This window comes from Oncorhynchus clarkii, chromosome 7 (assembly GCF_045791955.1).
Source record: "Oncorhynchus clarkii lewisi isolate Uvic-CL-2024 chromosome 7, UVic_Ocla_1.0, whole genome shotgun sequence".
NCBI classification, from domain to species: Eukaryota; Metazoa; Chordata; class Actinopteri; order Salmoniformes; family Salmonidae; genus Oncorhynchus; species Oncorhynchus clarkii.
Genome location: NC_092153.1, coordinates 14,900,122 through 14,922,487, shown reverse-complemented (window position 1 = coordinate 14,922,487; position 22,366 = coordinate 14,900,122). Strand labels below are relative to the sequence as shown.

At 43.2% G+C, this 22,366-nt stretch overlaps 8 non-coding genes across 8 annotated transcripts; all 8 read right to left on the bottom strand.

Annotated features, from left to right (window-relative positions):
- Nucleotides 1-2,802: 2,802 nt before the first annotated feature.
- On the bottom strand, nucleotides 2,803-2,875 carry trnar-ccu (transfer RNA arginine (anticodon CCU)). The gene has a single exon. It is a non-coding gene; the product is annotated as a tRNA-Arg (tRNA).
- Nucleotides 2,876-6,650: 3,775 nt separating this feature from the next.
- trnar-ccu (transfer RNA arginine (anticodon CCU)) lies at nucleotides 6,651-6,723 on the bottom strand. Its single transcript has one exon. It is a non-coding gene; the product is annotated as a tRNA-Arg (tRNA).
- A 3,757-nt stretch (nucleotides 6,724-10,480) lies between these two features.
- On the bottom strand, nucleotides 10,481-10,563 carry trnar-ccu (transfer RNA arginine (anticodon CCU)). The gene has a single exon. It is a non-coding gene; the product is annotated as a tRNA-Arg (tRNA).
- Nucleotides 10,564-12,661: 2,098 nt separating this feature from the next.
- Nucleotides 12,662-12,744, bottom strand: trnar-ccu (transfer RNA arginine (anticodon CCU)). Its single transcript has one exon. It is a non-coding gene; the product is annotated as a tRNA-Arg (tRNA).
- Nucleotides 12,745-17,021: 4,277 nt separating this feature from the next.
- On the bottom strand, nucleotides 17,022-17,094 carry trnar-ccu (transfer RNA arginine (anticodon CCU)). The gene has a single exon. It is a non-coding gene; the product is annotated as a tRNA-Arg (tRNA).
- Nucleotides 17,095-18,657: 1,563 nt separating this feature from the next.
- Nucleotides 18,658-18,730, bottom strand: trnar-ccu (transfer RNA arginine (anticodon CCU)). The gene has a single exon. It is a non-coding gene; the product is annotated as a tRNA-Arg (tRNA).
- Nucleotides 18,731-21,041: 2,311 nt separating this feature from the next.
- trnat-cgu (transfer RNA threonine (anticodon CGU)) lies at nucleotides 21,042-21,113 on the bottom strand. Its single transcript has one exon. It is a non-coding gene; the product is annotated as a tRNA-Thr (tRNA).
- An 819-nt stretch (nucleotides 21,114-21,932) lies between these two features.
- On the bottom strand, nucleotides 21,933-22,005 carry trnar-ccu (transfer RNA arginine (anticodon CCU)). Its single transcript has one exon. It is a non-coding gene; the product is annotated as a tRNA-Arg (tRNA).
- Nucleotides 22,006-22,366: the final 361 nt, after the last annotated feature.

Genomic DNA, 22,366 nt, shown 5'->3' with positions numbered 1-22,366 from the left:
GAGGATGGTTTCGATCCATCGACCTCTGGGTTATGGGCCCAGCACGCTTCCGCTGCGCCACTCTGCTCTCAGCCACTTCAGAAAAGACTAGAACTCAAAATCTTTGGCTTAGGAGTCCAGTGTCTTAGGCCACTGGGATACTGTGTAAACAGTATGACCTATACGAACTGTTGGAAGAGGTAAATAAATATATATAATGGCACTGAGACATGCCCATGAAACGACACATTTTTTAAAAATGTTGTTCGCACTTAAAATCAGCTGTTTAGCAGAGAATGGTTTCGATCCATCGACCTCTGGGTTATGGGCCCAGCACGCTTCCGCTGCACCACTCTGCTCTCAGCCACTTGAGAAAAGACTAGAACTCACAATCCATGGCTTAGGAGTCCAGTATCTTAGGCCACTGGGATACTGTGTAAACAGTATGACCTATACGAACTGTTGGAAGAGGTAAAAAAAAAATTATAATGGCACTGAGACATGCCCATGAAACGACACATTTTTAAAAAATGTTGTTCGCACTTAAAATAAACTGTTTAGCAGAGAATGGTTTCGATCCATCGACCTCTGGGTTATGGGCCCAGCACGTTTCCGCTGCGCCACTCTGCTCTCAGCCACTTCAGAAAAGACTAGAACTCAAAATCTTTGGCTGAGGAGTCCAGTATCTTAGGCCACTGGGATACTGTGTAAACAGTATGACCTATACGAACTGTTGGAAGAGGTAAAAAAAAATTATAATGGCACTGAGACATTATGCCCATGAAACGACACATTTTTTAAAAATGTTGTTCGCACTTAAAATAAACTGTTTAGCAGAGGATGGTTTCGATCCATCGACCTCTGGGTTATGGGCCCAGCACGATTCCGCTGCTCCACTCTGCTTCCATCCACCCCAGATGGGACTTGAACCCACAATCGCTGGCTTAGGAGGCCAATGCCTTATCCATTAGTTAACTGGGGCACTGTCTACCTTTTGCAAATAGTACGAACTGATACAAGCAGTAAAAACAATGTGTACTGGATAGCACTGAGACACGCAAATGAAATTTAGCTTTCTAATTTCTGTTTGCGTTTCATTTTTGAAAATAATCTGCTTAGCAGAGGATGGTTTCGATCCATCGACCTCTGTGTTATGGGCCCAGCACGCTTCCGCTGTGCCACTCTGCTCTCAGCCACTTCAGAAAAGACTAGAACTCAAAATCTTTGGCTTAGGAGTCCAGTATCTTAGGCCACTGGGATACTGTGTAAACAGTATGACCTATACGAACTGTTGGAAGAGGTAAAAAAATATATATAATGGCACTGAGACATGCCCATGAAACGACACATTTTTTAAAAATGTTGTTCGCACTTAAAATAAACTGTTTAGCAGAGGATGGTTTCGATCCATCGACCTCTGGGTTATGGGCCCAGCACGCTTCCGCTGCGCCACTCTGCTCTCAGCCACTTCAGAAAAGACTAGAACTCACAATCCATGGCTTAGGAGTCCAGTATCTTAGGCCACTGGGATACTGTGTAAACAGTATGACCTATACGAACTGTTGGAAGAGGTAAAAAAAATTATAATGGCACTGAGACATTATGCCCATGAAACGACACATTTTTTAAAAATGTTGTTCGCACTTAAAATAAACTGTTTAGCAGAGGATGGTTTCGATCCATCGACCTCTGGGTTATGGGCCCAGCACGCTTCCGCTGCGCCACTCTGCTCTCAGCCACTTCAGAAAAGACTAGAACTCAAAATCTTTGGCTTAGGAGTCCAGTATCTTAGGCCACTGGGATACTGTGTAAACAGTATGACCTATACGAACTGTTGGAAGAGGTAAAAAAAAATTATAATGGCACTGAGACATGCCCATGAAACGACACATTTAAAAAAAATGTTGTTCGCACTTAAAATGAACTGTTTAGCAGAGAATGGTTTCGATCCATCGACCTCTGGGTTATGGGCCCAGCACGCTTCCGCTGCGCCACTCTGCTCTCAGCCACTTGAGAAAAGACTAGAACTCACAATCCATGGCTTAGGAGTCCAGTATCTTAGGCCACTGGGATACTGTGTAAACAGTATGACCTATACGAACTGTTGGAAGAGGTAAAAAAAAAATTATAATGGCACTGAGACATGCCCATGAAACGACACATTTTAAAAAAATGTTGTTCGCACTTAAAATGAACTGTTTAGCAGAGAATGGTTTCGATCCATCGACCTCTGGGTTATGGGCCCAGCACGCTTCCGCTGCGCCACTCTGCTCTCAGCCACTTGAGAAAAGACTAGAACTCACAATCCATGGCTTAGGAGTCCAGTATCTTAGGCCACTGGGATACTGTGTAAACAGTATGACCTATACGAACTGTTGGAAGAGGTAAAAAAAAAATTATAATGGCACTGAGACATGCCCATGAAACGACACATTTTAAAAAAATGTTGTTCGCACTTAAAATGAACTGTTTAGCAGAGAATGGTTTCGATCCATCGACCTCTGGGTTATGGGCCCAGCACGCTTCCGCTGCGCCACTCTGCTCTCAGCCACTTCAGAAAAGACTAGAACTCACAATCCATGGCTTAGGAGTCCAGTATCTTAGGCCACTGGGATACTGTGTAAACAGTATGACCTATACGAACTGTTGGAAGAGGTAAAAAAAAAATTATAATGGCACTGAGACATTATGCCCATGAAACGACATATTTTTTAAAAACGTTGCTCGCACTTAAAATGAACTGTTTAGCAGAGGATGGTTTCGATCCATCGACCTCTGGGTTATGGGCCCAGCACGCTTCTGCTGCGCCACTCTGCTTCCATCCACCCCAGATGGGACTTGAACCCACAATCCCTGGCTTAGGAGGCCAGTGCCTTATCCATTAGGCCACTGGGGCACTGTCTACCTTTTGCAAATAGTACAAACTGATACAAGCAGTAAAAACAATGTGTACTGGATAGCACTGAGACACGCAAATGAAATTTAGCTTTCTAATTTCTGTTTGCGTTTCATTTTTGAAAATAATCTGTTTAGCAGAGGATGGTTTCGATCCATCGACCTCTGGGTTATGGGCCCAGCACGCTTCCGCTGTGCCACTCTGCTCTAAGCCACTTCAGAAAAGACTAGAACTCAAAATCTTTGGCTTAGGAGTCCAGTATCTTAGGCCACTGGGATACTGTGTAAACAGTATGACCTATACAAACTGTTGGAAGAGGTAACAAAAAAATATATATAATGGCACTGAGACATGCCCATGAAACGACACATTTTTTAAAAATGTTGTTCTCACTTAAAATAAACTGTTTAGCAGAGGATGGTTTCGATTCATCGACCTCTGGGTTATCGGCACAGCACGCTTCCGCTGCGCCACTCTGCTCTCAGCCACTTCAGAAAAGACTAGAACTCAAAATCTTTGGCTGAGGAGTCCAGTATCTTAGGCCACTGGGATACTGTGTAAACAGTATGACCTATACGAACTGTTGGAAGAGGTAAAAAAAAATGATAATGGCACTGAGACATTATGCCCATGAAACGACACATTTTTTTAAAATGTTGTTCGCACTTAAAATAAACTGTTTAGCAGAGGATGGTTTCGATCCATCGACCTCTGGGTTATGGGCCCAGCACGCTCCCGCTGCTCCACTCTGCTTCCATCCACACCAGATGGCACTTGAACCCACAATCCCTGGCTTAGGAGGCCAATCCCTTATCCATTAGTTAACTGGGGCACTGTCTACCTTTTGCAAATAGTACGAACTGATACAAGCAGTAAAAACAATGTGTACTGGATAGCACTGAGACACGCAAATGAAATTTAGCTTTCTAATTTCTGTTTGCGTTTCATTTTTGAAAATAATCTGTTTAGCAGAGGATGGTTTCGATCCATCGACCTCTGTGTTTTGGGCCCAGCACGCTTCCGCTGTGCCACTCTGCTCTCAGCCGCTTCAGAAAAGACTAGAACTCAAAATCTTTGGCTTAGGAGTCCAGTATCTTAGGCCACTGGGATACTGTGTAAACAGTATGACCTATACGAACTGTTGGAAGAGGTAAAAAAAAAAATATAATGGCACTGAGACATGCCCATGAAACGACACATTTTTAAAAAATGTTGTTCGCACTTAAAATTAACTGTTTAGCAGAGAATGGTTTCGATCCATCGACCTCTGGGTTATGGGCCCAGCACGCTTCCGCTGCGCCACTCTGCTCTCAGCCACTTCAGAAAAGACTAGAACTCACAATCCATGGCTTAGGAGTCCAGTATCTTAGGCCACTGGGATACTGTGTAAACAGTATGACCTATACGAACTGTTGGAAGAGGTAAAAAAATATATATAATGGCACTGAGACATGCCCATGAAACGACACATTTTTTAAAAATGTTGTTCGCACTTAAAATAAACTGTTTAGCAGAGGATGGTTTCGATCCATCGACCTCTGGGTTATGGGCCCAGCACGCTTCCGCTGCGCCACTCTGCTCTCAGCCACTTCAGAAAAGACTAGAACTCACAATCCATGGCTTAGGAGTCCAGTATCTTAGGCCACTGGGATACTGTGTAAACAGTATGACCTATACGAACTGTTGGAAGAGGTAAAAAAAATTATAATGGCACTGAGACATTATGCCCATGAAACGACACATTTTTTAAAAATGTTGTTCGCACTTAAAATAAACTGTTTAGCAGAGGATGGTTTCGATCCATCGACCTCTGGGTTATGGCCCAGCACGCTTCCGCTGCGCCACTCTGCTCTCAGCCACTTCAGAAAAGACTAGAACTCAAAATCTTTGGCTTAGGAGTCCAGAATCTTAGGCCACTGGGATACTGTGTAAACAGTATGACCTATACGAACTGTTGGAAGAGGTAAAAAAAAATATATAATGGCACTGAGACATGCCCATGAAACGACACATTTTTTAAAAATGTTGTTCGCACTTAAAATGAACTGTTTAGCAGAGAATGGTTTCGATCCATCGACCTCTGGGTTATGGGCCCAGCACGCTTCCGCTGCGCCACTCTGCTCTCAGCCACTTCAGAAAAGACTAGAACTCACAATCCATGGCTTAGGAGTCCAGTATCTTAGGCCACTGGGATACTGTGTAAACAGTACGACCTATACGAACTGTTGGAAGAGGTAAAAAAAAAATTATAATGGCACTGAGACATTATGCCCATGAAACGACATATTTTTTAAAAATGTTGTTCGCACTTAAAATAAACTGTTTAGCAGAGGATGGTTTCGATCCATCGACCTCTGGGTTATGGGTCCAGCACGCTTCCGCTGCGCCACTCTGCTTCCATCCACCCCAGATGGGACTTGAACCCACAATCCCTGGCTTAGGAGGCCAATCCCTTATCCATTAGTTAACTGGGGCACTGTCTACCTTTTGCAAATAGTACGAACTGATACAAGCAGTAAAAACAATGTGTACTGGATAGCACTGAGACACGCAAATGAAATTTAGCTTTCTAATTTCTGTTTGCGTTTCATTTTTGAAAATAATCTGTTTAGCAGAGGATGGTTTCGATCCATCGACCTCTGTGTTTTGGGCCCAGCACGCTTCCGCTGTGCCACTCTGCTCTCAGCCACTTCAGAAAAGACTAGAACTCAAAATCTTTGGCTTAGGAGTCCAGTATCTTAGGCCACTGGGATACTGTGTAAACAGTATGACCTATACGAACTGTTGGAAGAGGTAAAAAAAAAAATATAATGGCACTGAGACATGCCCATGAAACGACACATTTTTAAAAAATGTTGTTCGCACTTAAAATGAACTGTTTAGCAGAGAATGGTTTCGATCCATCGACCTCTGGGTTATGGGCCCAGCACGCTTCCGCTGCGCCACTCTGCTCTCAGCCACTTCAGAAAAGACTAGAACTCACAATCCATGGCTTAGGAGTCCAGTATCTTAGGCCACTGGGATACTGTGTAAACAGTATGACCTATACGAACTGTTGGAAGAGGTAAAAAAATATATATAATGGCACTGAGACATGCCCATGAAACGACACATTTTTTAAAAATGTTGTTCGCACTTAAAATAAACTGTTTAGCAGAGGATGGTTTCGATCCATCGACCTTTGGGTTATGCGCCCAGCACGCTTCCGCTGCGCCACTCTGCTCTCAGCCACTTCAAAAAAGACTAGAACTCACAATCCATGGCTTAGGAGTCCAGTATCTTAGGCCACTGGGATACTGTGTAAACAGTATGACCTATACGAACTGTTGGAAGAGGTAAAAAAAATATATATAATGGCACTGAGACATGCCCATGAAACGACACATTTTTAAAAAATGTTGTTCGCACTTAAAATGAACTGTTTAGCAGAGAATGGTTTCGATCCATCGACCTCTGGGTTATGGGCCCAGCACGCTTCCGCTGCGCCACTCTGCTCTCAGCCACTTCAGAAAAGACTAGAACTCACAATCCATGGCTTAGGAGTCCAGTATCTTAGGCCACTGGGATACTGTGTAAACAGTATGACCTATACGAACTGTTGGAAGAGGTAAAAAAAAAATTATAATGGCACTGAGACATTATGCCCATGAAACGACATATTTTTTAAAAATGTTGTTCGCACTTAAAATAAACTGTTTAGCAGAGGATGGTTTCGATCCATCGACCTCTGGGTTATGGGCCCAGCACGCTTCCGCTGCGCCACTCTGCTTCCATCCACCCCAGATGGGACTTGAACCCACAATCCCTGGCTTAGGAGGCCAGTGCCTTATCCATTAGGCCACTGGGGCACTGTCTTCCTTTTGCAAATAGTACAAACTGATACAAGCAGTAAAAACAATGTGTACTGGATAGCACTGAGCCATGCAAATGAAATATAGCTTTCTAATTTCTGTTTGCGTTTCATTTTTGAAAATAATCTGTTTAGCAGAGGATGGTTTCGATCCATCGACCTCTGGGTTATGGGACCTGCACGCTTCCGCTGCGCCGCTCTGCTCTCAGCCGCTTCAGAAATGACTAGAACTTAAAATCTTTGGCTTAGGAGTCCAGTATCTTAGGCCACTGGGATACTGTGTAAACAGTATGACCTATACGAACTGTTGGAAGAGGTAAAAAAAATATATATAATGGCACTGAGACATGCCCATGAAACGACACATTTTTAAAAAATGTTGTTCGCACTTAAAATGAACTGTTTAGCAGAGAATGGTTTCGATCCATCGACCTCTGGGTTATGGGCCCAGCACGCTTCCGCTGCGCCACTCTGCTCTCAGCCACTTCAGAAAAGACTAGAACTCACAATCCATGGCTTAGGAGTCCAGTATCTTAGGCCACTGGGATACTGTGTAAACAGTATGACCTATACGAACTGTTGGAAGAGGTAAAAAAAAAATTATAATGGCACTGAGACATTATGCCCATGAAACGACATATTTTTTAAAAATGTTGTTCGCACTTAAAATAAACTGTTTAGCAGAGGATGGTTTCGATCCATCGACCTCTGGGTTATGGGCCCAGCACGCTTCCGCTGCGCCACTCTGCTCTCAGCCACTTCAGAAAAGACTAGAACTCAAAATCTTTGGCTTAGGAGTCCAGTATCTTAGGCCACTGGGATACTGTGCAAACAGTATGACCTATACGAACTGTTGGAAGAGGTAAAAAAAAAAATTATAATGGCACTGAGACATGCCCATGAAACGACACATTTTTAAAAAATGTTGTTCGCACTTAAAATGAACTGTTTAGCAGAGAATGGTTTCGATCCATCGACCTCTGGGTTATGGGCCCAGCACGCTTCCGCTGCGCCACTCTGCTCTCAGCCACTTCAGAAAAGACTAGAACTCACAATCCATGGCTTAGGAGTCCAGTATCTTAGGCCACTGGGATACTGTGTAAACAGTATGACCTATACGAACTGTTGGAAGAGGTAAAAAAAAAATTATAATGGCACTGAGACCCATGAAACGACATATTTTTTAAAAATGTTGTTCGCACTTAAAATAAACTGTTTAGCAGAGGATGGTTTCGATCCATCGACCTCTGGGTTATGGGCCCAGCACGCTTCCGCTGCTCCACTCTGCTTCCATCCACCCCAGATGGGACTTGAACCCACAATCCCTGGCTTAGGAGGCCAATGCCTTATCCAGTAGTTAACTGGGGCACTGTCTACCTTTTGCAAATAGTACGAACTGATACAAGCAGTAAAAACAATGTGTACTGGATAGCACTGAGACACGCAAATGAAATGTAGCTTTCTAATTTCTGTTTGCGTTTCATTTTTGAAAATAATCTGTTTAGCAGAGGATGGTTTCGATCCATTGACCTCTGTGTTATGGGCCCAGCACGCTTCCGCTGTGCCACTCTGCTCTCAGCCACTTCAGAAAAGACTAGAACTCAAAATCTTTGGCTTAGGAGTCCAGTATCTTAGGCCACTGGGATACTGTGTAAACAGTATGACCTATACGAACTGTTGGAAGAGGTAAAAAAATATATATAATGGCACTGAGACATGCCCATGAAACGACACATTTTTTAAAAATGTTGTTCGCACTTAAAATAAACTGTTTAGCAGAGGATGGTTTCGATCCATCGACCTCTGGGTTATGGGCCCAGCACGCTTCCGCTGCGCCACTCTGCTCTCAGCCACTTCAGAAAAGACTAGAACTCACAATCCATGGCTTAGGAGTCCAGTATCTTAGGCCACTGGGATACTGTGTAAACAGTATGACCTATACGAACTGTTGGAAGAGGTAAAAAAAATTATAATGGCACTGAGACATTATGCCCATGAAACGACACATTTTTTTAAAATGTTGTTCGCACTTAAAATAAAGTGTTTAGCAGAGGATGGTTTCGATCCATCGACCTCTGGGTTATGGGCCCAGCACGCTTCCGCTGCGCCACTCTGCTCTCAGCCACTTCAGAAAAGACTAGAACTCACAATCCATGGCTTAGGAGTCCAGTATCTTAGGCCACTGGGATACTGTGTAAACAGTATGACCTATACGAACTGTTGGAAGAGGTAAAAAAAAAATTATAATGGCACTGAGACATTATGCCCATGAAACAACATATTTTTTAAAAATGTTGTTCGCACTTAAAATAAACTGTTTAGCAGAGGATGGTTTCGATCCATCGACCTCTGGGTTATGGGCCCAGCACGCTTCCGCTGCGCCACTCTGTTCTCAGCCACTTCAGAAAAGACTAGAACTCAAAATCTTTGGCTTAGGAGTCCAGTATCTTAGGCCACTGGGATACTGTGCAAACAGTATGACCTATACGAACTGTTGGAAGAGGTAAAAAAAAAATTATAATGGCACTGAGACATGCCCATGAAACGACACATTTTTAAAAAATGTTGTTCGCACTTAAAATGAACTGTTTAGCAGAGAATGGTTTCGATCCATCGACCTCTGGGTTATGGGCCCAGCACGCTTCCGCTGCTCCACTCTGCTTCCATCCACCCCAGATGGGACTTGAACCCACAATCCCTGGCTTAGGAGGCCAATGCCTTATCCATTAGTTAACTGGGGCACTGTCTACCTTTTGCAAATAGTACGAACTGATACAAGCAGTAAAAACAATGTGTACTGGATAGCACTGAGACACTCAAATGAAATTTAGCTTTCTAATTTCTGTTTGCGTTTCATTTTTGAAAATAATCTGTTTAGCAGAGGATGGTTTCGATCCATCGACCTCTGTGTTATGGGCCCAGCACGCTTCCGCTGCGCCACTCTGCTCTCAGCCACTTCAGAAAAGACTAGAACTCACAATCCATGGCTTAGGAGTCCAGTATCTTAGGCCACTGGGATACTGTGTAAACAGTATGACCTATACGAACTGTTGGAAGAGGTAAACAAAAAATTATAATGGCACTGAGACATTATGCCCATGAAACGACATATTTTTAAAAAATGTTGTCCGCACTTAAAATAAACTGTTTAGCAGAGGATGGTTTCGATCCATCGACCTCTGGGTTATGGGCCCAGCACGCTTCCGCTGCGCCACTCTGCTCTCAGCCACTTCAGAAAAGACTAGAACTCAAAATCTTTGGCTTAGGAGTCCAGTATCTTAGGCCACTGGGATACTGTGCAAACAGTATGACCTATACGAACTGTTGGAAGAGGTAAAAAAAAAATTATAATGGCACTGAGACATGCCCATGAAACGACACATTTTAAAAAAATGTTGTTCGCACTTAAAATGAACTGTTTAGCAGAGAATGGTTTCGATCCATCGACCTCTGGGTTATGGGCCCAGCACGCTTCCGCTGCGCCACTCTGCTCTCAGCCACTTCAGAAAAGACTAGAACTCACAATCCATGGCTTAGGAGTCCAGTATCTTAGGCCACTGGGATACTGTGTAAACAGTATGACCTATACGAACTGTTGGAAGAGGTAAAAAAAAAATTATAATGGCACTGAGACCCATGAAATGACATATTTTTTAAAAATGTTGTTCGCACTTAAAATAAACTGTTTAGCAGAGGATGGTTTCGATCCATCGACCTCTGGGTTATGGGCCCAGCACGCTTCCGCTGCGCCACTCTGCTTCCATCCAACCCAGATGGGACTTGAACCCACAAACCCTGGCTTAGGAGGCCAGTGCCTTATCCATTAGGCCACTGGGGCACTGTCTACCTTTTGCAAATAGTACAAACTGATACAAGCAGTAAAAACAATGTGTACTGGATAGCACTGAGACATGCAAATGAAATATAGCTTTCTAATTTCTGTTTGCGTTTCATTTTTGAAAATAATCTGTTTAGCAGAGGATGGTTTCGATCCATCGACCTCTGGGTTATGGGACCTGCACGCTTGCACTGCGCCACTCTGCTCTCAGCCGCTTCAGAAATGACTAGAACTCAAAATCTTTGGCTTAGGAGTCCAGTATCTTAGGCCACTGGGATACTGTGTAAACAGTATGACCTATACGAACTTTTGGAAGAGGTAAAAAAATATATATAATGGCACTGAGACATGCCCATGAAACGACACATTTTTAAAAAATGTTGTTCGCACTTAAAATAAACTGTTTAGCAGAGGATGGTTTCGATCCATCGACCTCTGGGTTATGGGCGCAGCACACTTCCGCTGCGCCACTCTGATCTCATCCCCTTCAGAAAAGACTAGAACTCACAATCCATTGCTTAGGAGTCCAGTGTCTTAGGCCACTGGGATACTGTGTAAACAGTATGACCTATACGAACTGTTGGAAGAGGTAAAAAAAAAAATATAATGGCACTGAGACATGCCCATGAAACGACACATTTTTTTAAAATGTTGTTCGCACTTAAAATGAACTGTTTAGCAGAGGATGGTTTCGATCCATCAACCTCTGGGTTATGGGCCAAGCACGCTTCCGCTGCTCCACTCTGCTCTCAGCCACTTCAGAAAAGACTAGAACTCACAATCCATGGCTTAGGAGTCCAGTATCTTAGGCCACTGGGATACTGTGTAAACAGTATGACCTATACGAACTGTTGGAAGAGGTAAAAAAAATGTATAATGGCACTGAGACATTATGCCCATGAAACGACACATTTTTTAAAAATGTTGTTCGCACTTAAAATAAACTGTTTAGCAGAGGATGGTTTCGATCCATCGACCTCTGGGTTATGGGCCCAGCACGCTTCCGCTGCGCCACTCTGCTCTCAGCCACTTCAGAAAAGACTAGAACTCAAAATCTTTGGCTTAGGAGTCCAGTATCTTAGGCCACTGGGATACTGTGTAAACAGTATGACCTATACGAACTGTTGGAAGAGGTAAAAAAATATATATAATGGCACTGAGACATGCCCATGAAACGACACATTTAAAAAAAATGTTGTTCGCACTTAAAATAAACTGTTTAGCAGAGGATGTTTCGATCCATCGACTTCTGGGTTATGGGCCCAGCACGCTTCCGCTGCGCCACTCTGCTCTCAGCCACTTCAGAAAAGACTAGAACTCACATTCCATGGCTTAGGAGTCCAGTATCTTAGGCCACTGGGATACTGTGTAAACAGTATGACCTATACGAACTGTTGGAAGAGGTAAAAAAAAATGTATAATGGCACTGAGACATTATGCCCATGAAACGACACATTTTTTAAAAATGTTGTTCGCACTTAAAATAAACTGTTTAGCAGAGGATGGTTTCGATCCATCGACCTCTGGGTTATGGGCCCAGCACGCTTCCGCTGCGCCACTCTGCTCTCAGCCACTTCAGAAAAGACTAGAACTCAAAATCTTTGGCTTAGGAGTCCAGTATCTTAGGCCACTGGGATACTGTGTAAACAGTATGACCTATACGAACTGTTGGAAGAGGTAAAAAAATATATATAATGGCACTGAGACATGCCCATGAAACGACACATTTTTAAAAAATGTTGTTCGCACTTAAAATAAACTGTTTAGCAGAGGATGTTTCGATCCATCGACTTCTGGGTTATGGGCCCAGCACGCTTCCGCTGCGCCACTCTGCTCTCAGCCACTACAGAAAAGACTAGAACTCACAATCCATGGCTTAGGAGTCCAGTATCTTAGGCCACTGGGATACTGTGTAAACAGTATGACCTATACGAACTGTTGGAAGAGGTAAAAAAAAAATTATAATGGCACTGAGACCCATGAAACGACATATTTTTAAAAAATGTTGTTCGCACTTAAAATAAACTGTTTAGCAGAGGATGGTTTCGATCCATCGACCTCTGGGTTATGGGCCCAGCACGCTTCCGCTGCGCCACTCTGCTTCCATCCAACCCAGATGGGACTTGAACCCACAATCCCTGGCTTAGGAGGCCAGTGCCTTATCCATTAGGCCACTGGGGCACTGTCTACCTTTTGCAAATAGTACAAACTGATACAAGCAGTAAAAACAATGTGTACTGGATAGCACTGAGACATGAAATTAGCTTTCTAATTTCTGTTTGCGTTTCATTTTTGAAAATAATCTGTTTAGCAGAGGATGGTTTCGATCCATCGACCTCTGGGTTATGGGACCTGCACGCTTCCACTGCGCCACTCTGCTCTCAGCCGCTTCAGAAATGACTAGAACTCAAAATCTTTGGCTTAGGAGTCCAGTATCTTAGGCCACTGGGATACTGTGTAAACAGTATGACCTATACGAACTTTTGGAAGAGGTAAAAAAATATATATAATGGCACTGAGACATGCCCATGAAACGACACATTTTTAAAAAATGTTGTTCGCACTTAAAATAAACTGTTTAGCAGAGGATGGTTTCGATCCATCGACCTCTGGGTTATGGGCCCAGCACGCTTCCGCTGCGCCACTCTGATCTCATCCCCTTCAGAAAAGACTAGAACTCACAATCCATTGCTTAGGAGTCCAGTGTCTTAGGCCACTGGGATACTGTGTAAACAGTATGACCTATACGAACTGTTGGAAGAGGTAAAAAAATATATATAATGGCACTGAGACATGCCCATGAAACGACACATTTTTTAAAAATGTTGTTCGCACTTAAAATAAACTGTTTAGCAGAGGATGGTTTCGATCCATCGACCTCTGGGTTATGGGCCCAGCACGCTTCCGCTGCGCCACTCTGCTCTCAGCCACTTCAGAAAAGACTAGAACTCACAATCCATGGCTTAGGAGTCCAGTATCTTAGGCCACTGGGATACTGTGTAAACAGTATGACCTATACGAACTGTTGGAAGAGGTAAAAAAAAATGTATAATGGCACTGAGACATTATGCCCATGAAACGACACATTTTTTTAAAATGTTGTTCGCACTTAAAATAAACTGTTTAGCAGAGGATGGTTTCGATCCATCGACCTCTGGGTTATGGGCCCAGCACGCTTCCGCTGCGCCACTCTGCTCTCAGCCACTTCAGAAAAGACTAGAACTCAAAATCTTTGGCTTAGGAGTCCAGTATCTTAGGCCACTGGGATACTGTGTAAACAGTATGACCTATACGAACTGTTGGAAGAGGTAAAAAAATATATATAATGGCACTGAGACATGCCCATGAAACGACACATTTTTAAAAAATGTTGTTCGCACTTAAAATAAACTGTTTAGCAGAGGATGTTTCGATCCATCGACTTCTGGGTTATGGGCCCAGCACGCTTCCGCTGCGCCACTCTGCTCTCAGCCACTTCAGAAAAGACTAGAACTCACAATCCATGGCTTAGGAGTCCAGTATCTTAGGCCACTGGGATACTGTGTAAACAGTATGACCTATACGAACTGTTGGAAGAGGTAAAAAAAAATGTATAATGGCACTGAGACATGCCCATGAAACGACACATTTTTTAAAAATGTTGGTCGCACTTAAAATCAACTGTTTAGCAGAGGATGGTTTCGATCCATCAACCTCTGGGTTATGGGCCAAGCACGCTTCCACTGCTCCACTCTGCTCTCAGCCACTTCAGAAAAGACTAGAACTCACAATCCATGGCTTAGGAGTCCAGTATCTTAGGCCACTGGGATACTGTGTAAACAGTATGACCTATACGAACTGTTGGAAGAGGTAAAAAAAAATGTATAATGGCACTGAGACATTATGCCCATGAAACGACACATTTTTTAAAAATGTTGTTCGCACTTAAAATAAACTGTTTAGCAGAGGATGGTTTAGATCCATCGACCTCTGGGTTATGGGCCCAGCACGCTTCCGCTGCGCCACTCTGCTCTCAGCCACTTCAGAAAAGACTAGAACTCAAAATCTTTGGCTTAGGAGTCCAGTATCTTAGGCCACTGGGATACTGTGTAAACAGTATGACCTATACGAACTGTTGGAAGAGGTAAAAAAAAATGTATAATGGCACTGAGACATTATGCCCATGAAACGACACATTTTTTTAAAATGTTGTTCGCACTTAAAATAAACTGTTTAGCAGAGGATGGTTTCGATCCATCGACCTCTGGGTTATGGGCCCAGCACGCTTCCGCTGCGCCACTCTGCTCTCAGCCCCTTCAGAAAAGACTAGAACTCAAAATCTTTGGCTTAGGAGTCCAGTATCTTAGGCCACTGGGATACTGTGTAAACAGTATGACCTATACGAACTGTTGGAAGAGGTAAAAAAATATATATAATGGCACTGAGACATGCCCATGAAACGACACATTTTTAAAAAATGTTGTTCGCACTTAAAATAAACTGTTTAGCAGAGGATGTTTCGATCCATCGACTTCTGGGTTATGGGCCCAGCACGCTTCCGCTGCGCCACTCTGCTCTCAGCCACTTCAGAAAAGACTAGAACTCACAATCCATGGCTTAGGAGTCCAGTATCTTAGGCCACTGGGATACTGTGTAAACAGTATGACCTATACGAACTGTTGGAAGAGGTAAAAAAAAATGTATAATGGCACTGAGACATGCCCATGAAACGACACATTTTTTAAAAATGTTGGTCGCACTTAAAATGAACTGTTTAGCAGAGGATGGTTTCGATCCATCAACCTCTGGGTTATGGGCCAAGCACGCTTCCACTGCTCCACTCTGCTCTCAGCCACTTCAGAAAAGACTAGAACTCACAATCCATGGCTTAGGAGTCCAGTATCTTAGGCCACTGGGATACTGTGTAAACAGTATGACCTATACGAACTGTTGGAAGAGGTAAAAAAAAATGTATAATGGCACTGAGACATTATGCCCATGAAACGACACATTTTTTAAAAATGTTGTTCGCACTTAAAATAAACTGTTTAGCAGAGGATGGTTTAGATCCATCGACCTCTGGGTTATGGGCCCAGCACGCTTCCGCTGCGCCACTCTGCTCTCAGCCACTTCAGAAAAGACTAGAACTCAAAATCTTTGGCTTAGGAGTCCAGTATCTTAGGCCACTGGGATACTGTGTAAACAGTATGACCTATACGAACTGTTGGAAGAGGTAAAAAAATATATATAATGGCACTGAGACATGCCCATGAAACGACACATTTTTAAAAAATGTTGTTCGCACTTAAAATAAACTGTTTAGCAGAGGATGTTTCGATCCATCGACTTCTGGGTTATGGGCCCAGCACGCTTCCTCTGCGCCACTCTGCTCTCAGCCACTTCAGAAAAGACTAGAACTCACAATCCATGGCTTAGGAGTCCAGTATCTTAGGCCACTGGGATACTGTGTAAACAGTATGACCTATACGAACTGTTGGAAGAGGTAAAAAAAAATTATAATGGCACTGAGACATTATGCCCATGAAACGACATATTTTTTAAAAATGTTGTTCGCACTTAAAATAAACTGTTTAGCAGAGGATGGTTTCGATCCATCGACCTCTGGGTTATGGGCCCAGCACGCTTCCGCTGCGCCACTCTGCTCTCATCACCTTCAGAAAAGACTAGAACTCACAATCCATGGCTTAGGAGTCCAGTATCTTAGGCCACTGGGATACTGTGTAAACAGTATGACCTATACGAACTGTTGGAAGAGGCAAAAAAAAAATTATAATGACACTGAGACATTATGCCCATGAAACGACACATTTTTTAAAAATGTTGTTCGCACTTAAAATAAACTGTTTAGCAGAGGATGGTTTCGATCCATCGACCTCTGGGTTATGGGCCCAGCACGCTTCCGCTGCGCCACTCTGCTCTCAGCCACATCAGAAAAGACTAGAACTCACAATCCATGGCTTAGGAGTCCAGTATCTTAGGCCACTGGGATACTGTGTAAACAGTATGACCTATACGAACTGTTGGAAGAGGTAAAAAAAAAATTATAATAGCACTGAGACATGCCCATGAAACGACACATTTTTTAAAAATGTTGTTCGCACTTAAAATGAACTGTTTAGCAGAGGATGGTTTCGATCCATCAACCTCTGGGTTATGGGCCAAGCACGCTTCCTCTGCTCCACTCTGCTCTCAGCCACTTCAGAAAAGACTAGAACTCACAATCCATTGCTTAGGAGTCCAGTGTCTTAGGCCACTGGGATACTGTGTAAACAGTATGACCTATACGAACTGTTGGAAGAGGTAAAAAAATATATATAATGGCACTGAGACATGCCCATGAAACGACACATTTTTAAAAAATGTTGTTCGCACTTAAAATAAACTGTTTAGCAGAGGATGTTTCGATCCATCGACTTCTGGGTTATAGCACGCTTCCGCTGCGCCACTCTGCTTCCATCCACCCCAGATGGGACTTGAACCCACAATCCCTGGCTTAGGAGGCCAGTGCCTTATCCATTAGGCCACTGGGGCACTGTCTACCTTTTGCAAATAGTACGAACTGATACAAGCAGTAAAAACAATGTGTACTGGATAGCACTGAGACACGCAAATGAAATTTAGCTTTCTAATTTCTGTTTGCGTTTCATTTTTGAAAATAATCTGTTTAGCAGAGGATGGTTTCGATCCATCGACTTCTGGGTTATGGGCCCAGCACGCTTCCGCTGTGCCACTCTGCTCTCAGCCACTTCAGAAAAGACTAGAACTCACAATCCATGGCTTAGGAGTCCAGTATCTTAGGCCACTGGGATACTGTGTAAACAGTATGACCTATACTAACTGTTGGAAGAGTTAAAAAAAAAATTATAATGGCACTGAGACATGCCCATGAAACGACACATTTTTAAAAAATGTTGTTCGCACTTAAAATGAACTGTTTAGCAGAGTATGGTTTCGATCCATCAACCTCTGGGTTATGGGCCAAGCACGCTTCCGCTGCTCCACTCTGCTCTCAGCCACTTCAGAAAAGACTAGAACTCACAATCCATGGCTTAGGAGTCCAGTATCTTAGGCCACTGGGATACTGTGTAAACAGTATGACCTATACGAACTGTTGGAAGAGGTAAAAAAAAATGTATAATGGCACTGAGACATTATGCCCATGAAACGACACATTTTTTAAAAATGTTGTTCGCACTTAAAATAAACTGTTTAGCAGAGTATGGTTTCGATCCATCGACCTCTGGGTTATGGGCCCAGCACGCTTCCGCTGCGCCACTCTGCTCTCAGCCACTTCAGAAAAGACTAGAACTCAAAATCTTTGGCTTAGGAGTCCAGTATCTTAGGCCACTGGGATACTGTGTAAACAGTATGACCTATACGAACTGTTGGAAGAGGTAAAAAAATATATATAATGGCACTAAGACATGCCCATGAAACGACACATTTTTAAAAAATGTTGTTCGCACTTAAAATAAACTGTTTAGCAGAGGATGTTTCGATCCATCGACTTCTGGGTTATGGGCCCAGCACGCTTCCGCTGCTTCACTCTGCTCTCATCCCCTTCAGAAAATACTAGAACTCACAATCCATTGCTTAGGAGTCCAGTGTCTTAGGCCACTGGGATACTGTGTAAACAGTATGACCTATACGAACTGTTGGAAGAGGTAAAAAAAAAAATTATAATGGCACTGAGACATGCCCATGAAACGACACATTTTTTAAAAATGTTGTTCGCACTTAAAATTAACTGTTTAGCAGAGAATGGTTTCGATCCATCGACCTCTGGGTTATGGGCCCAGCACGCTTCCGCTGCACCACTCTGCTCTCAGCCAATTCAGAAAAGACTAGAACTCACAATCCATGGCTTAGGAGTCCAGTATCTTAGGCCACTGGGATACTGTGTAAACAGTATGACCTATACTAACTGTTGGAAGAGGTAAAAAAAAAATTATAATGGCACTGAGACATGCCCATGAAACGACACATTTTTAAAAAATGTTGTTCGCACTTAAAATAAACTGTTTAGCAGAGGATGTTTCGATCCATCGACTTCTGGGTTATAGCACGCTTCCGCTGCGCTACTCTGCTTCCATCCACCCCAGATGGGACTTGAACCCACAATCCCTGGCTTAGGAGGCCAGTGCCTTATCCATTAGGCCACTGGGGCACTGTCTACCTTTTGCAAATAGTACGAACTGATACAAGCAGTAAAAACAATGTGTACTGGATAGCACTGAGACACGCAAATGAAATTTAGCTTTCTAATTTCTGTTTGCGTTTCATTTTTGAAAATAATCTGTTTAGCAGAGGATGGTTTCGATCCATCGACTTCTGGGTTATGGGCCCAGCACGCTTCCGCTGTGCCACTCTGCTCTCAGCCACTTCAGAAAAGACTAGAACTCACAATCCATGGCTTAGGAGTCCAGTATCTTAGGCCACTGGGATACTGTGTAAACAGTATGACCTATACTAACTGTTGGAAGAGGTAAAAAAAAAATTATAATGGCACTGAGACATGCCCATGAAACGACACATTTTTAAAAAATGTTGGTCGCACTTAAAATGAACTGTTTAGCAGAGTATGGTTTCGATCCATCAACCTCTGGGTTATGGGCCAAGCACGCTTCCGCTGCTCCACTCTGCTCTCAGCCACTTCAGAAAAGACTAGAACTCACAATCCATGGCTTAGGAGTCCAGTATCTTAGGCCACTGGGATACTGTGTAAACAGTATGACCTATACGAACTGTTGGAAGAGGTAAAAAAAAATGTATAATGGCACTGAGACATTATGCCCATGAAACGACACATTTTTTAAAAATGTTGTTCGCACTTAAAATAAACTGTTTAGCAGAGGATGGTTTCGATCCATCGACCTCTGGGTTATGGGCCCAGCACGCTTCCGCTGGGCCACTCTGCTCTCAGCCACTTCAGAAAAGACTAGAACTCAAAATCTTTGGCTTAGGAGTCCAGTATCTTAGGCCACTGGGATACTGTGTAAACAGTATGACCTATACGAACTGTTGGAAGAGGTAAAAAAATATATATAATGGCACTAAGACATGCCCATGAAACGACACATTTTTAAAAAATGTTGTTCGCACTTAAAATAAACTGTTTAGCAGAGGATGTTTCGATCCATCGACTTCTGGGTTATGGGCCCAGCACGCTTCCGCTGCTTCACTCTGCTCTCATCCCCTTCAGAAAATACTAGAACTCACAATCCATTGCTTAGGAGTCCAGTGTCTGAGGCCACTGGGAAACTGTGTAAACAGTATGACCTATACGAACTGTTGGAAGAGGTAAAAAAAAAAATTATAATGGCACTGAGACATGCCCATGAAACGACACATTTTTTAAAAATGTTGTTCGCACTTAAAATTAACTGTTTAGCAGAGAATGGTTTCGATCCATCGACCTCTGGGTTATGGGCCCAGCACGCTTCCGCTGCGCCACTCTGCTCTCAGCCAATTCAGAAAAGACTAGAACTCACAATCCATGGCTTAGGAGTCCAGTATCTTAGGCCACTGGGATACTGTGTAAACAGTATGACCTATACGAACTGTTGGAAGAGGTAAAAAAAAATGTATAATGGCACTGAGACATTATGCCCATGAAACGACACATTTTTTAAAAATGTTGTTCGCACTTAAAATAAACTGTTTAGCAGAGGATGGTTTCGATCCATCGACCTCTGGGTTATGGGCCCAGCACGCTTCCGCTGCGCCACTCTGCTCTCAGCCACTTCAGAAAAGACTAGACCTCAAAATCTTTGGCTTAGGAGTCCAGTATCTTAGGCCACTGGGATACTGTGTAAACAGTATGACCTATACGAACTGTTGGAAGAGGTAAAAAATATATATATAATGGCACTGAGACATGCCCATGAAACGACACATTTTTAAAAAATGTTGTTCGCACTTAAAATAAACTGTTTAGCAGAGGATGTTTCGATCCATCGACTTCTGGGTTATGGGCCCAGCACGCTTCCGCTGCGCCACTCTGCTCTCAGCCACTTCAGAAAAGACTAGAACTCACAATCCATGGCTTAGGAGTCCAGTATCTTAGGCCACTGGGATACTGTGTAAACAGTATGACCTATACGAACTGTTGGAAGAGGTAAAAAAAAAAATATAATGGCACTGAGACATGCCCATGAAACGACACATTTTTTAAAAATGTTGGTCGCACTTAAAATGAACTGTTTAGCAGAGGATGGTTTCGATCCATCAACCTCTGGGTTATGGGCCAAGCACGCTTCCACTGCTCCACTCTGCTCTCAGCCACTTCAGAAAAGACTAGAACTCACAATCCATGGCTTAGGAGTCCAGTATCTTAGGCCACTGGGATACTGTGTAAACAGTATGACCTATACGAACTGTTGGAAGAGGTAAAAAAAAATGTATAATGGCACTGAGACATTATGCCCATGAAACGACACATTTTTTAAAAATGTTGTTCGCACTTAAAATAAACTGTTTAGCAGAGGATGGTTTCGATCCATCGACCTCTGGGTTACGGGCCCAGCACGCTTCCGCTGCGCCACTCTGCTCTCAGCCACTTCAGAAAAGACTAGAACTCAAAATCTTTGGCTTAGGAGTCCAGTATCTTAGGCCACTGGGATACTGTGTAAACAGTATGACCTATACGAACTGTTGGAAGAGGTAAAAAAATATATATAATGGCACTGAGACATGCCCATGAAACGACACATTTAAAAAAAATGTTGTTCGCACTTAAAAAAAACTGTTTAGCAGAGGATGTTTCGATCCATCGACTTCTGGGTTATGGGCCCAGCACGCTTCCGCTGCGCCACTCTGCTCTCAGCCACTTCAGAAAAGACTAGAACTCAAAATCTTTGGCTTAGGAGTCCAGTATCTTAGGCCACTGGGATACTGTGTAAACAGTATGACCTATACGAACTGTTGGAAGAGGTAAAAAAATATATATAATGGCACTGAGACATGCCCATGAAACGACACATTTTTAAAAAATGTTGTTCGCACTTAAAATAAACTGTTTAGCAGAGGATGTTTCGATACATCGACTTCTGGGTTATGGGCCCAGCACGCTTCCGCTGCGCCACTCTGCTCTCAGCCACTTCAGAAAAGACTAGAACTCACAATCCATCGCTTAGGAGTCCAGTATCTTAGGCCACTGGGATACTGTGTAAACAGTATGACCTATACGAACTGTTGGAAGAGGTAAAAAAAAATTATAATGGCACTGAGACATTATGCCCATGAAACGACATATTTTTTAAAAATGTTGTTCGCACTTAAAATAAACTGTTTAGCAGAGGATGGTTTCGATCCATCGACCTCTGGGTTATGGGCCCAGCACGCTTCCGCTGCGCCACTCTGCTTCCATCCACCCCAGATGGGACTTGAACCCACAATCCCTGGCTTAGGAGGCCAGTGCCTTATCCATTAGGCCACTGGGGCACTGTCTACCTTTTGCAAATAGTACAAACTGATACAAGCAGTAAAAACAATGTGCACTGGATAGCACTGAGACATGCAAATGAAATTTAGCTTTCTAATTTCTGTTTGCGTTTCATTTTTGAAAATAATCTGTTTAGCAGAGGATGGTTTTGATCCATCGACCTCTGCGTTATGGGCCCTGCACGCTTCCGCTGCGCCACTCTGCTCTCAGCCACTTCAGAAAAGACTAGAACTCACAATCCATGGCTTAGGAGTCCAGTATCTTAGGCCACTGGGATACTGTGTAAACAGTATGACCTATACGAACTGTTGGAAGAGGTAAAAAAATATATATAATGGCACTAAGACATGCCCATGAAAC